We start from the raw sequence: 17,417 nt of genomic DNA on the forward strand, positions 1-17,417 counted from the left end.
ATATCATATGCATTTTATTCAAGTAGTTTACTTTGTCATAGTCAGTGAAAATTTTTGGTTCAAATACTTCAGATTATTTTATAAAAACTTAAGCCTAAAACAAAAAATAAAAATCCTTCTACAGTTTTACTATTTATATTTTAATCCTAAATATAAAAGAGAAACTTTTTCAAACCCTAAATATGACAATGTTTCTATGAAAAGGTTTAACATTGCGCTTAAAGTCATCTCTGGTATAAATTTCTGGATTCGTTTTGGTCGATTTACACAGTTTGCAGGACAGTGAATGAATGGATTTGATATTTCAATTCAACTTTTGTAGTTCATCATCTCTTTTTTTGGAAGTCCCGCGAAATGCTCAATAAAACCATCAAACTAACAACAGATTTTGTAGTAAAAACTAAAACTTCAAATCACAGAAACTCGAATTTGATTTATAATCGCTTGGCTGTAAAATTGTTTTGAATGAAAAAAATCGAGTATCTGAAGTGGTTTGCTGTTCATATCAATGATGTTATTGAGAAAAATTTTGGAAAAAAATCCTAACTCACAAAAACTGGTTATAAACTAAAACTTTCTATCTTTCAATTTAAGGTATTGAATTTGTGAGAAATGGATGACTGCAATTGCAGAAGCACTGAGGTACTGAGTTGGGATGGGAGGATGGTTTAAACGTTTCTTTCGTATTGTGAAATAAATAGCGTTATGTGTTTCTGTAAGCATGTCATATTTAGATAGAGATATAATATTTAACTTACGAAAATGAAATTGTGAAATATGAAATTAAATTTCAGAATATTTTTATTTATTAGGAAAATGTAATGATATTACTTCTTTAAGTTTTTTGTAAGTAAAGTAAAAATAAATCATTTTAATCTACTAATCCTTTTACAAAAACTAGAAAATTTATAAATCCTTTGATAGAAAGATATTTAATTTCAAACAGAAGTTTTAGGTATAAAAGTACAGTACGATAGACATACAAAGGAATAAATTTGATAGCAAATAATTTTTTTCCAAATAATTTAGACAAAAACAGTTTTTGTGATATCTGAAAAGCTAAAAACTTTACACTACAATCCTTAAGTTTTTATGAAGTTTTAAAAAAGTAAAATTAAACAACTGATTTGGTATTAAAGAAGCAAATTTTAATTGCTATTATTATTCAAATTCTAAGCAATGCCGATTGGGTGAATGAGTCGAAATTTCCAGAACGAAAGTAAGTAAGCCATTTTCCGGCAATTGATTATTATTCTTACTTTAATACATTCACTTTAAATAGCTCAAATATTTTAGAAGTCTCCTTTTTTTTCATAGCTTCTATGCCATTACACAGTGTTTTTTTTTAATATTATTTAACTCTGCTTTATTATAAGTTCTTAAACGAAACACGTGTACGCGGGCTGTCTTTTAAGTCTTATCCCTAACAATGAGAGTACATGGTTTGAAATGATGAAAATAGTTTGATTGTTTTTCAAAGTATTCTCCATGATGATCGATTGAACCAATTTTCGAAACAATTTTGCAACTCCGAAATTTGTATTTTCCCAACCAGGATCTGGAATATCTTAACAGGCCGAACCCGAACGGACTGTGTATATAAAAACGCTCGCCACTCATTTTTCTCTTAATGCTTGGGAACAAGAAGAAGTCATTGGTTGCCAGGTCGAGACTGTAAGGCGCATGACCTAACAAATTGACGTTTTGAGTGTTCAAACTTCTTTTGTTTGAGCTGATGTGTGAGAACTCGCTGACGTACCTTCTTTAGAGTGATTGTCAAATTATGGGGAATCTGTTGTTAGACGAATTCTTTGTGGAGAAACGACGATCATGCTCGAACCCATTGAACCAGCATTTTAAAGTAACTGAACGTGATGTTTCATCACCAAATATTGAACTAAGTTGATCGATGCATTTTTTTCCGGTTAATCCTCGTCGAAAATTGTAAAAAATGATCGCACGAAAATGTTCATTATTTTTTCTCAGAAACACAAACTAGAATAGATATAAATAATACAATACATGTCCTGTCTTATACATGGAGGAGATCCTACATGTCTTATTTCCTTACCCCGGCTAATAATAAGTGTAGCATCGGTGCAGTGTTATAGTGCACCGTTTCTACTCCAATAAGTAAACAAACTAAAAGGTTGCTGAAATGCAAAAGGCTTGTTGTTTAATGCCTTCGTAATCTGAGCATAATGTCTTATAGGCCTTAGACTTTTTGCTAAGCGAGAAGTCATTGTCGCTGTGATGATAAATTATTCTCTGCCTAAACAGTTCACATAACGAAGTTTGTATCCAGGTCTTGAAATCCAAAAGGCTTATTATTTTATTTCTTTCTAATCTGAGCCATAAGGCTTATTAATCTCAGAGCTTTCGCCATTGTGAGTTCACAAGTCATAGGCGCTTCTCTACTATTAAACAGTTCACATATCGGAGTTTGTACCAAGATCTTGATCCTTTTCAGTTTTATTCTCCAGTTTGGACCATCTGTGTAGTTGTCAACTGCATACTAAATTATGTTAAAGCTATTATTTTGTATCATTTAGTTTATACATAAACTTATTCATCTGTTAAGGTAGGAGTATCGATTATTTTCACACTTGTGGAATCATTTGCAGTGGATTTCCATTCCATAAGGAGTCTTTTACCACAATACTTCATTCAAGTTGTAATATTTAGTATATTCTTCTAGTAAACTCAAGTTTAACTCAACCGTATTAGCTTATTTTGATTTGCTCTTGATTTTGATTTGTAACTGGTGTCGATTTAGTACTTATTTCTTTATTTCACTGAGACTAAATATATTTCAAATTATAAAATATTAATTAAGATTTATAAACTTTTTAAAAAGAATATTTTAAATTAATATTCAATTTCAAATTTTAACTTCTCCTACTTTGAATTACTTTCTAAAAAAAAGAACAACAAATTTTTATACCTTTGAAATGAACTTCAAAGCTTAAAGTCCCATAAATGGAAAATGTACCATAAAAACCGTGTAAGTCCAGACGAAATTTATGCCTGCTACATAAAAAAGGTAACCTAGTAAATTGCTGACTTTTCAACGCTGTGTGTTTACAGTTTACAGTTTTCAACTTTCATCCATTTTTTTCCGAGATACACGTGAACCTTTTGAGTACTCGCGGTCGCTATACATTTTAGTACTGCAGACGGTAGTATAAAACTCAAAAAACTCAAAATAGAAATGCTTTTTCAACAGCAACACTCAGCAAAATATTATTTATTTAATATTATTCAATTAGTTTGGTTATCTTTCGTTTGCTGCTCCACAATATCGTTTAGATACTGTAAGATACTTTTTCTATTCCTTTATTGCTGCCAATGTAATCTACTACATTGGCGTGGCAACGGTTCATTAGACTCTTTTATCTGAATTACAAGTCTTTATGTGTGCATGTTGGATTCGTTTAACTAAGACTTCGAATTGTTGGTCGCATCTAAATTAAAAATTTATTTTGTATGCAAATATACTTTAAAGTTTTTGCAAGAAGTCTTTCTGGATTTGTTGTGGTTTAAATATACAACACAATGGAATACTAAAGATATTATGTGTATAATAAAGTTAGAAAGGTTTTTTTGATGAAATGCTAAGTTGCTATTAAAATTAGCATTTTAGCTGAAGTTCTGATTGTACATCACATTATTTATGTAGAACTTAAAATACTTCATTTTCATGAAGTGGAAATAAGGCATTGAACTCTTTTATATACAAGTAAAATTAAATGGCTTCCCAGTAATAAGGATTGAGCAAGATATTCACACTTCATTGAGCTATCAACCGTATTACCCAATTTCTGTTACTTAAAATTATGTTAAAGACTAAATGTGGATATAAAAAACTATTTCTAAGAACTTAAATTTTATTAATTTTTTGAATTATTTCTTAAGCTCAATTTAATTTATCATTTGGAACTCTGTTCATTTTATATAAAAGAAATTTTATAGTTTAAACTGTAATAAAGTTCATTCACCTTTTTGTTCCTTTATAATTTCCACAAACTCTGATGTTTTTAGGTTCATTAGAAAACAATATAACGAACTAACATTCAACATTATGAATAGAATATAATGGCTAACAAGCTGTCAAAAAATATCAAGCAAAATGTCAAATGAAGGTGTCAGAAACTCATTTTGCTTATTTTGTCCTGCCAAAATCAACTCCAATTGAAACTACAAATGTCTACGATACACTTAAACTCCGGAACAGTAACGATATGGCTTTCATAATTGGCTGTGAAAATTGTCAACATAAAATACTGCAAACTAGAGTTTTTGAACGTATTATTTACATAATTTGACAGTAGGAAAATAAATTTACTAGATGATGTTTAAAGTATCATTAACGGTTGATGGGATGAGTTTTTTTGATACTGACACTTAGTTGATTTCCTGTGCAATTTTAATGAGCCATTAAGCAGTATACATAATGCTCTCAACGTGTACAAGGTTTGTCTATATCATTTATCAGAATGATTTCATAAATCATATTTTAATTGGAGAAACATCTAAATTTTATCTTTTTCAAATAAATATTATACCTGGAATTCTAGGATATCATTTTTAGGTTAAAAGTGATGTTGTATAGCACAGTTGTTTTTTTATAACGGTCAAATTTATTTTTTTTATATCCTTAAGACTTAATTGCTCAGTTATAAGAAGTTTCCTCAGATCTTATTTGCCTTAACATTTATATTTTTTTTACTACATTTATTTAGCCTAATTTAAATGTGTGCGTATATATGTGAGAAAAGTTCAGAAAAGTTCAGATTCAGGACCAATGGTTGTTATCTCTCCAAGCTAATTCTTTATTTCAATGTCATAATTAATAATGCATAATGATGATTAAAACTGATATTCTATAAATTGAAAAACTTTCTATTAAGCTTAACAGTCTTTTTATCATTATTATTATTATTAAAAAGAAGGGATTGTGCACTGCGACCTGAAAAATTTATTGTGCCCCTTACTCGGCTTACAGTGTTTCTCCAAGTCCGATTTCTTTAATGAAAGACAGTATAGAGTCTACCTTTCCTAGTATTGAATCTTTATGATCCATAAAATACCCTCCCAGGTGTTTCTTCCGCTTGTGCATCAGTGCCGGACACTCCCCAAGCACATGGTATGCAGTTTCTCTCTCTTTTCTACAGTATCTGCAGTATCAGTTGGATTGAGGTCCTAACTTCGATAAGTGATTATTCAATCTACAGTGACCGGTCAATAATTTCGTAATAATTCTTAGGTTGTTTTTTGATTGTGCTATGCAATCTTTGAAGTGTTTTAGGTTGTAAGTCCCTAACTCATTTTAAATTGTGACAGTCCTGGTAACCTTTCCCAATAGAGTTCTTTTTATTTTTCCTCTGCACCATTCATAAGAATAGATAGAGTTCCTTTGCCTAGACCACAGAATGGTTCTGTGCCTATCATTCTTGAGGCTGCTCCTCTTCTTGCAAGTTTGTCTGCTGTTTTTTTTCTCATATAATCGTTAAATTCATGTCAGCTTATTTTTAGAAGAGAAGAAATTCATTTCTATTCTCTATTTCACTATTTAATTATAATCCAATATATAGAGTATACTTTTTATAAGTTACAGGCCTTACCAAAATGACCAACCTTAAAAGGATAACTGGAATGTAATTTTAATTGAGAACTAAATAACTTAATTGATAACTTAATTCCTAAAATGTCATATTGGTGGCGAATTAATAATTTTATGGCATATCCAAAATCCTTTGGAAATCGGAATCTGAATGAACATACAAAGGCTTGAATTTATTAAGCAATAATCGCATAAGTCATGATGTGCGTTGGGAAGTTTCTCACTCTAAACCAAAGCTACATTAAAGTCAAGCCAAGTAAATAAAAACGGAAGACCGTGAATATTGCAACTGCAATAGGGAAGGGAAGAAGATTTTGGCGCGCTTTTTCTCCAATCAATTATTGATAGGAGAAAAAGCCCACAGTTTAGCTGGATAAATTGTGTTGTCTATGTTGCAGAGGATTTAAACGTGAAAAGCTGACTGAAAAATGCGAAGTATAAGAATAACTAAAACCTAAAGCTGACACAAGCGATAAACTAATGTTGGTTCTATAGTAAAATATGTTTCTGATATTCAACAATATCCATAATCATTTATGCATTTAGATCACATATCTTGATAACATACAAGACAGCTCTGTAGAAAGACTGATTATTAGGAACATCTAATTTATTGTATTAATATTGATGAATAAAAAAATTGTATTGGAAATTGGAATATAAGAAATTATATTATCGATCGTAATCGTTAGAATGGTTACAGGCTCTTCGGGTAGGTATGCAAATCTGAGGTCAATTATTGCTTAGTCTGATGAAGTGATAAACAATAATCCAGTCAAGGCGAAAAGAGGGGTTTTAAAAATACTTAGATTTAAGAAAGAGTAAAAGTGCTCAAGTGCACTAGCTCAAATAGTTTCAACATAATAATCGTTAGAAAAATAGTTAAAATCTAATAAAAAAGTTAATTAGGTTTTGACCGCTTTGATGAATTAAACTTTATTATTGATTCAACTATTTTTATGAAATAACAATTTGTCTTATTGAATATATATTTCGAATATTAAAATCATAAATTTTACTTGTTTTTTGTGCTTCAGTTACGACTGCTTTACAGATGACGTCAGTGGCTATAAAATCGTTATGAGTTTCAATCCAAAAACAGATTTATGGTTATGCGGCACACTTCAAATTTAACCATTATTACAAATGTATACAAACTTTACGCATTCATAACTTCTACTCCTCGAAAAAATAGATTTCGTTTTATATTATTTATTTCCATATTTTATTATGTTGTAACTGCGACATGTGAAGACTATGGCAAACACTTTTTTGACTTCCTATTTGAACTTCTGTAATAGAAAAGTGAAACCCTTTTCAAATAAACCTCGTAGTCGCTAACTCAGTCAGTGCTAGTGAGAAATCGAGGTATTGCGTTTTCAGTGAAATTGTATTTGCATACGAAAACCGATGTGTTGTATGACACCAGGACATACTTTCAACTAAGCTTGCGAATATATTCGTTGCTATACAACAAGGATAACAGCTAAACTCAAAGCAAATGTCATGCCGAAAATATTTGAATGTAAAGAGAGAATTGCACCTGCTCTGCATGTGGGTTTTGTCAACAAAATTTGTGCGTATGCCCAAGTCCATTGCAGGTACGCAGGTACTAACATTTATGTGTCATCTATTGCTTATGGCTGATATGTAAGGAACACCCTGATGTTTTCATTAAATGTTTGCACTTATTTTCCATAAATTGCGAAATTTGATGTCACCAACAAGTGACGCAGTAGTCACATCTCCATTAGTCGCATTTTGTGAATGATTTTATGATTTTCTGTTTGTTTTTGAAGTATTTATGATGTACTTTAACGATGGCAATCTATAGGGTAAATATCTTTATTTTGTCAATATTATATGAATTTTTGAACAAGAATATATTTAGCAATATATATGTAAGTTAGTTGAATGAAATATTAGGTTGGGCAGGTTATTACTTAGTCCCTTTTTTCGTTTGATAAAAATTTCATATAATGAAGGCCTTTATAAGTTGTGAATAGTTTTAGTAAGAGAGATTCATTGCTTATTTATAATAATATTGCATTGTCATATATAACAAAGTAATATTGGAAGTTGTTTTACTCATCTGTATTGAGAAGTCATAAAATCCGAAAAACTATATCTGTTGCTGGAAGAAAGCAGCAACTTAAGAGTTACTGAACAATTCTACAAAAAGAAATTCGAATAAACGTACGCAGTTGATCACCTTTAAATAAGAAAAACTCCATCGATTGCATTAAAATACAATATAAAGACACCAGTCTCATAGCAAGTATACTTATGACTAACTATCGTTTAAAAGTTTAACATAGAAATATTCAATATTCCTTTTAAATGATTCTTGTCGTAGCTGTGATGAAATATGTCATAGAGTGGTCTTTACAAAAAATTACACCAAAAACGTTATTTACTGCACTTTCAGGATCATATATAGGAACACAACCATTTGAAAGAAAAATTATATTGCAAAAATATATTAGTTAAGGTATTAAGTTACGTAGGTAGGTTGTAACCGCGTTCCCAAGAGATCCACTTAGGCCTAAAGGCTCGTTGTGTTATGGTATAAGGAAAAACTAAGCGATTTAAAACCAACTTCACCTTCTGGCAAAGCTTATGATGCTATTTAAGTGAAAGTCTTGCAGTTGACCAATATCTACAAAAAGCTCCCAAAGTGGGAGATGAGAGGTACTTTCATAGTCCTCTGCACAACTGCGACAGTTATAATTGAAAGGAAGATTTAATCTTCTAGCATGGTTTCTTAATTTCCAATGATCTGTAAGTAAATCTACCATAAGACAGATATCTATAGAGGGTATCTCAATGCGAGTATTGAATCTTTCATTAAAACGTTTAGTACAGAAAGAACTCAATGTCAATTTGCATGATGTTAGCGATATAAGGTTTTAGATATATATAAAATGATTTTTATAATAAAACATAATATATGATTTTCTGTTAAAATTAAGATAAGTGAATTTTTTAATTTAATTAGCATAAGTTTTAAACTCATTTAAGCACAAGGACCAAATTAAAGTACATTTAGTCGATACTGGAGTTTCTTGCGCTAAAGAAATTATTCGAATAAATTACACATTAATGCACTGTTACTTTAGTACATATTTAAAATAGATCAATGAATTCATCATTCCTCTTTCTTTCAAGTTTATATAACTCCTGAACTAAATTGTCTTAATGCGAAGAAGTTAAAGAATAGCATCTTTAAATATTACCAACATTTATATATTTAAAAAAATATTTCATAAAGTTATACTTAACTATACATACAAAAAGTTTCCTACTAAACTAATGAAATATTAAAAAATAAAATAAAAATTATTTACTAGTAATCAGAAACACAAAGAGAGAATATAATTATTTTTTACGCTTAAACTTCATTAATTGCTATTGGCTCCGTAAATATTTGTATATATTTTGTATATATTCATATATACCAGTATACATATCTTAAAAATTATTTTCTATATATTTTAGTTTTATAATTTTTTGTACTTTACTTTACTGTCTTTTCTTTTTTATAAATTCATTTCATTTTCAGTGGAAAACACTAATTGCATTGTAAAAGCAATTAAATTTCTTAGAAAATTTCTTTGTTTAATATCAATTATCCTTAACCCTTTAGGCTTAAAGAAGAACTTCTACTGCGGTTCTTGCAATCTTTTCAAACCGAATTGTTGTAGTTGTGACGTTGAATTGTTAAGAAGTGAATACTTGACTTTAGTACTGAGAGTGCAATAGCGCAGTTGGCTTTTCACATTTTGCATATAACATTTTCATACATCATTTGACCTTTGAATTCATAATTTTGCATTCATTTTATTCATTATTTTAATGACATTTTACGCAACTTTTCACTTTACAGCTTAGTTGAATATGTAATTCCATAACAATGTCAAGCCACTAACCACCAACCACACCTTTGATATTTTGTCCTAAGGACTTGAGTTCTATTTACTTTGTTTAAATATGTATATTCCTTTCATTTAATTATTTGCATGTACTTCATATTCAAAACGAATGCATATTTGCGAAACTTGATTATTATGACAAATGTGAATGAATGTACATAAGCATTAAGGTATGTAACATAATAATATTCTTATGAGAGAGTAGTATGTAGAAGTAAACTTGGCTTCCATTGAATTACCATAAATTTTAAAATTTTTTAAAGATTTGAATTTTTACATTTAGTAAAAAAATAGTGCTTCAAAATTGACATATGTGCTAGAATAATACACTAAAAAACGAGAAAGTAATTACTTTAGTAAAATTAGTAAATTGTGTTCAAAAACTATCTTAATATATATGTATTACTCTCGAGCAATTTTACTGTATAAACTATATTGAGGTCAATTATTGCTTAGTCTGATGAAGTGATAAACAATAATCAATTCAAGGCGTAAGGACGGGTTTTAAAACTACCTCGAGCTAAGAAAGAGTAAAAGTGCTCAAGTGCACTGGCTCAAATAGAAATAAATAATTAATTATTATGTAACTGAATCAACCTACAAACATATATATTCCTAGCTATATACATTATGCATATATATATATGTATATGTATTATATATAAATGTATGTATATATATTATCAATTTGCAAGAACGCTAGATCTATTAGGTTCAGTTGGAATAAAAAAATGCTAAGTATGATCATATATAAGTGGAACTTCTACCACTGTTAAGATATGTGTAATATAATGGCACTAGCCATAAGAAATTCAAATACAAGAGACAAAGTTGATAGCTCCAGAATTTTTTAGAAATTTTGATAATGAAAAAGAAAGTAGTTCTAATATTACACTCAAAGGTTGTTTATTTCAATTTATATAAAACTTATTGGTACATTTTAAATACGAATGGTCGCAGAGGTCATCACTTATTCCATTTAAACTAAACTGTACAGACCAATTAGTAGACGCTAAGTAATTCTATTGTCCTCCCACAAATGGTTTAGGAAAAGTATAAAGTCTACCTTAACAATAAGACCTTGATAATAGGTTTTGGTTATATACATCAATTTGGACTAAGTTATGGTAATACAAAGTCATGCAGATTGACACAATTGGTCTTCTTATAGTCTGTGTGATTGTGGGCTACTCTTGAACTAACCTGTACGAATTAATTAGTGAACTGTTCATTCCGTATATTTTATAAATTATTAACCTTTATTTCATCACTTCAGAATTTGAAAATACCCAGTACTATATTATCGAAAACCATATTTGCTAAATAAATTTAATTTTCATATAGTTATATCTTTCCAATTTCAATGATAACGACTCTGTACTTTAAGTTACACATATTATAATATTTTTATAAATATATTTTTATGATGTTTTTATAAATGAACCTTTTAGTTCGAACATTATTCTGTATTTCGTTGCTCTTATTTTATTTAAACAAACAGATTTTATTAATAAGTAAATATGTAAAAAGGCGTAAAATACTGATAAAAATCAAATTTAATAACTTGTAATAATTAATTAATCGTCGCTGATTATGATTGCAAACATTTTTGTGTAAAATAGTTTTTTTCATCTGAATATATGTTAATTAGTAAAGTAAGCAGCAAAATATTTTAATGGACAAATAAATTTTTATTTATTTAAATATATACAGTGCATTCGTTAAATTTATTTGTGTAAACAATTAAAATTTTAGTTTAATTGGTTTTAAGTAAATAAACTGATGGAAATTACTAGTGATTAGTATTAGAAAATAAAATTTGCAAATTATTAAAATTCATTAAGTAAAAAAGCGGAAATTATATGTAAATATTTTATTCATACATTATAATATAATTAAAATGAGTTTGTGGTTTAGCTAATTGTTGATGACACTTTTTAATTTAGTTTTGGAATTTTAAATACACAAAAATAATAGGAATTTAAATATTGCTTTTAAAAGGTGCGATTTATTAATTTGACAAGATATAACACAGCTAGTAATACGAAAATACTGACAGCATTCCCAGTCTAAACAGACATAAACTAATTAAAGAAACAATTACTTTTCATACAATGAAGACCGCAAGAGTCTCCAAAGTATAGCCTGTTGCGAAATGGACGTTTATTTCCATATTTTGTTTGTAATTTATATAAAAATGTTTTGTATTTAAACTTCAATTAAATTTTAAGAATTAAATGCCTTATATAGTACCAAACAAATATGTTAATAACTAAAAGTACAGTTATAAAGCAACTAAATGCCATTTTTTGTATATTTTTTAATAACGCTCAAACGTTATACAAAGTGAAATGACGTAAAAAAAAATCAATTTGCAAAGACGCCAGATCTATTAGTCTCATTTGGAATAATAACTGGACACCAGCCATTGGAAGGGGTATTAAAATTACTTATATAGACTGAAAGATTTGAAACAATGGTGTCTTAAACCTTCCAAATTTTGTTTTCTTCGTTGTGTGAATATCACAAAAGTATACAATCCAACATAGAGTTAGTTTTTCATTTTCGTCTTTACACTAATTGCAATTATGTATTTGTCGCGATGTTAACTTCAAATTTAAGTGTGTGGGTTGTAGTTGCCGGTATTATTAGCTAGGTATTACCACTCGATAGCGTTCCTTGTATAATACCTTGGCCTTGATCTACTAAAACAATAAACTCTTCCAAAATGGGTTTGCACAGCTCAGTGCCATAAGGTTCACAAGACATCCTGCTTTCGCTTTGTTCTGCAATAAATTTTATAGATATCTAATATAACGTTCTGCTGATTTGAATTAGCCACCAAGATGATGCGATTTATTACCGCTGGACTATTTTTGTTGGAATAGTGTTTATGTGAAAAATTTTAAAATTTTTAGATAGTTTGAAAACGAACAACCTTAAAGTTCTAACCGAGCTGTTGACCGTTTAGATAGGTGATCATCAAGAATTTCTTTAAATCTGTTGTGTACGGTAAGATATCTCATATAAAACATTTGAGTGATGTTGTACTTTATACAACATCTATATAACATATACTTTATTGAAATTAGAATTTGATTGAAATCATTATTATAAGTTTATGTATATTTACGGACCTATTCTGTGTATTTTATAAAATTGTCAAACATTGACACTTGTCAAAATTGACTGCTGTAAAGGTTTTGGTATTCTGTGAAATAAATAAAAAGCTCTTTTCCTTGTTAGTTGTCAATACTACAAATGCTGTTGACAACTATAAAAAATATGCTCTTTTCAAGCATTTTTTATTTTTTGCATGCATGACAAATATTGTTAACTAAAATATATGCTTTTTACAAGCATATTTTTTATTGTTATTTGAATGCATGAAAAATGCTTTTGGCTTGAAATATGTGCTCTTTACAAGCATTTTTTACGAACAGTTACAAATGAATACGAACAGTTTTCTATACAAAACACTTTACACCATAGTGTGGTGAGAATCATTAGGTACTTGGGCTTTGAAATTTGTCAAGATGTGTCCAGAATACCAAAAAGCTTTCTGCTTTATAAAAATCAAAAATTTTATTAAAGAATTTGACAAATCTGTCAAGTGCACAGAATAGGTCCGTTAATGTATGTTTCCTTTCAGGATCACATTTGGAAGAAATTAATATTTAATTTTTTTAATCATTTCAACTTTTAAATAAATGAATCCCTTCATTTATATAATTTATGATTTTTGTAAAAATTTAATATATATGTCGGCTATTCACCATATCCAGGATGTCAGTAAATTCGCCAGCACAATCTCTACTTCAACCACTCAAGTGTGTCTATCTCTCTAACTCAGCTAAGACTGCGCTTTTGTCTCCACGTTTTCTTACTTTGACAGAACTGTGCTGCCAAGTCATAAATTATTTTCTAAAGAAACAATGCTAATTATTAATTCTTAAACAGCTTCCTTAAACAGTGCGTAGTGATTATACTCAAACTACAAGTGTTTTATACCAAGGCACCGACATTTATAATATTGTATTTTATTTTAGTTCTGGTAAAATTTATTAACATTTTTCCATATTACTATACTATATAATCAGTTGTTATATATTCTCTATTTGTTAACTGACTGAGTTAGAAACCCTCGACTAATTCCACATTCATAAACTTTAAAATTGTAATTTCTCTTGTTATAATAAATATTTTAAATAAAATTGATATTAATACCTTTTGGTGTCAAATAATTTATCATACAACAAATCCGTTAAATCCGATTTTAGTCATATCATCCACAAAGCCTTTCCCGTTAATCTGCAAACAAAATTTTATTTTTTTAGCATTTTGCACCTATTGCGTTTTCAGGTATACTCGTGTCGTATGTAAACAATATAAACAAACAAACCCTAAATACGACAAATCGAAATAAGTCCCGGGTTAACTGCATGGATTTTTTATGAATAATAAAACAAAAAATGTACTTTTAATTTTTACACTTTATTGTACTGCAAGGACATTAAATTTATGCCTGAAAACAAGCAACAAAGCCTTTAACCCTGGCATGAACTGTTGGGGGCATCATATAAAGTCATTTCACTTCTAATTTGTGGGTATGTTCGCTTGTGGGTTGTGTGGATATTCCTCATGCCAAAGGACTCTCTCGTGACAAATGCAAATTAGCGTATTTATATGAAATTATGCGAATGTGCCGCAACGTAAAGTTGCGAAGGAGAAAATATTGTTTGTTTTCGGTTGAGCTAATATTTTTCAATGTAAGCAGATATTTTTAATTCTTTTTCGTTATTATTTGAGCTTTTATTATATTTTTGTGTTATGCTGAATTTAGCTTCTCGTGATGAATGCGTAACATAAGTCGCTACGTGAATTTTATGCTGCGTACGGTGATTTTATGTTGCGTATACGCAGCGTGTACCCAAAGCATGTGCCGGTAAATTATAATGCTAATGTGTATGTTATATTTTTTCTCAAGATTTAATTACACACTTCTAATCCTATTAATTTTCTTTATTTTGCACTTCTGCACACAATGATTTTGCTTTTGTATTCAAATTATTATTTAATTTCATTTGGTAAAGGCTACGGTAGGCTACATCTTACTGCCTCATTGTTATGCCGATTAATTTTGTATGTTTTTTTCACAAATAATTTTATGAAGTTTCAAAATTTCAAGAATTTTTATACTGAATGTGTAAAAAAATTTTTAATTTTGATCTAGTCATGCAAGATAACAGCAGTTTGGATCGGAGCGAGATTAGACATAAAGCTTTTGATAGGCTGCATCTTACGGCCTCATTGTTATGCCGCTTAATTTTGTATGTTTTTTTCAAAAATAATTTTATGAAGTTTCAGAACTTCAAGAATTTTTATTCTAAATTTATAAAACAATTTCTAATTGTGATCTAGTCATGAGAGACAACAGCAGTTTGGATCGAAGAGCGAGATGTGACATAAACTTTTTGATACATTAGTATGAGGGAACTGATCAATCAAGTCTTATTAGACTACGTAATAGATTAGTAAATTTTGTTGTAATTTTATGAGAAAGTAACAGTTATAAGGAATATTATTTATAGCAAATGTTATAATGATAAATTGTGTAGGCGTGACGCATTTACATGATTTGAATTATGAATTATTGTAACGCTTTCTAGACATGAAACTCTATTAAACTAGACTTGGATCTTATGCAAAGATAAAAATTACTTTTTTAAATAAATATATATAATATGTTCATGTTAATATTTATGTGAAAAGTACAAAATGATTAATACTTTAAAGAGCTGCACATGTAGTCCACATTCTTAGTAACTGCGAAATGCTTTTTTTCCAAAGTCATAATCAAAGGCCTGCATGCAAACCCTTCTGATGTTATATCCTGACTATATGTAATAGTTTTTTAAATAATTATACAGTTTGTATTCTTGATGCACATTTCCAAGCAATAAATAAAGAAAATTTGTAACAATTTTTCAGTGAATCCAAAGTAATTACCATTAAATGAAATATTTATTTTAAAATTTAATTAAAAATTTTAATGTTATATAAAAAGTAATGAGAAAAAAACTTTGTTACATACTTCAGTAAAAAATTTGTGACATACTTCAGTAAAAAATTTGTGACATACTTTAGTAAAAAATTTTATTTGTATCTGTATAAATGTATATTTATATACTTACATTTCATCAAAAATCCATTTATTTTTACACTAAACAGAAATCAGTTTTTATTTCAGCATCTGTAAACATTAAATTTACAAAAAAAAATTTTTTCTGTATCTCAATTAATTTTGATTTTTTCCACAAACATCCTTTATTGCCACAAAAGAAATAATTCATATCAATAAAAATTACACATTTATTATATATTTTTACGCAAAAACCATTTTTTACATTATGCGAACATAAAAATCGCAAAAAAAATTGATTTATTTCTATTGTTCTGGTATTTGTTTTATGCAAAAATACATTTTCCATTAAAAGATACAAAATTTATCACATTTTGTACATAAATAATAATATGCATAGATAGTAATAAATATGTTGTAAAGTGTAACAATCATAGTGTAACAGCATTTATTATAATAGTTTTTTTTAATGTTAACGTTTTAATGTGAAGTCAAATAGCTTATATACTTGAGGTTAGGGATTAATGTGTAGTACTAATAACTATTTGAAAAGAAACATTTATTTATAGTTTATAGTGTACTCTACAGTACCTCATGAATTCGCAAATACGCCATGTTAGGCCAGAAATGCTATTATTAAAACAGTCTATAAAGACCACGTATTATCAGAATAGGTTTTATGCGGATGAAAGAGAACAAGTTTGGGTTTGGAATTTCTTAGATTTATGTGAACAGTTCCAAACAAGCGAACAAGGTTAGGTTTGAAATTTCATTCCTAAGAGCAGAAGACACTTAAGTTGTCACATAGACTACCACACTTCCAAACTGTACTTCAATTGAGAGGGACAGCATTCAAGGTTAGGTTTGGAATTTAGAGCCTTAGAGCTGAAGACACTTAAGTTGTCACACAGAATACTACACTTTGAAACTCTACGTCAATCGAGAGGGATAGTACTCAAAGTTGCTGCTAATATATTATTTAATGTACTTGATGCATATATCCATATACATATATATGAATATCATTATCACAAACCGATTATTCATTGATAACCAAACAATTATCGAAACCTTAAACTATTCATACATTAAAAAATAGGTTATTCTATTTGTTAACACATGTAAATTTATTATATACTGTTCTTTCGTCCAACAATCACAAATTAAATGATAATACGAGATCAATTTTATTGTCTTTGAATCTCAACACTGCCTAAAACATATGAACATTAAGCGATATGAGTTTTTAAGTAAAGCTTTTCGTGGAATTACACTAAATGGAAGAATAATTAGGACCAAAGGTATCTGAAAAATAAACTGTATTACATTTTTTCAAATTAATCATAACCTAAAATACATGTACGCTGAGCGATTTGGATGTCTAATTATTGATCTTTATGCTCTTTGCTGAGAAGAAAAATTATCCGGTTCTCACCTTTTGCGTCTTGCTCAGAAATCAAGGAGTTGGATTACCGTTAGCAAAACCTTAAGAAGTATAAGAAACATTTTAAGAGTGACATAGGGAACCTCACAAAATGCACAAAGAAAATAAAATTATTAAATATATATATTACAGATATCTAATAGGAAAATTAATTACTAGGATTTAATCATCTTTTTTTTTTGAGACATATAAGAAATTGTTATCGCAAGCCTTACAAGACTCTAAAAAGAAAGAAATTTTAAAATTGAACCTATTTTAATAGGAAAATTTAATATT

The sequence above is a fragment of the Teleopsis dalmanni genome, chromosome 1 (genome assembly GCF_002237135.1).
Source record: "Teleopsis dalmanni isolate 2A chromosome 1, ASM223713v2, whole genome shotgun sequence".
Lineage (NCBI taxonomy): Eukaryota > Metazoa > Arthropoda > Insecta > Diptera > Diopsidae > Teleopsis > Teleopsis dalmanni.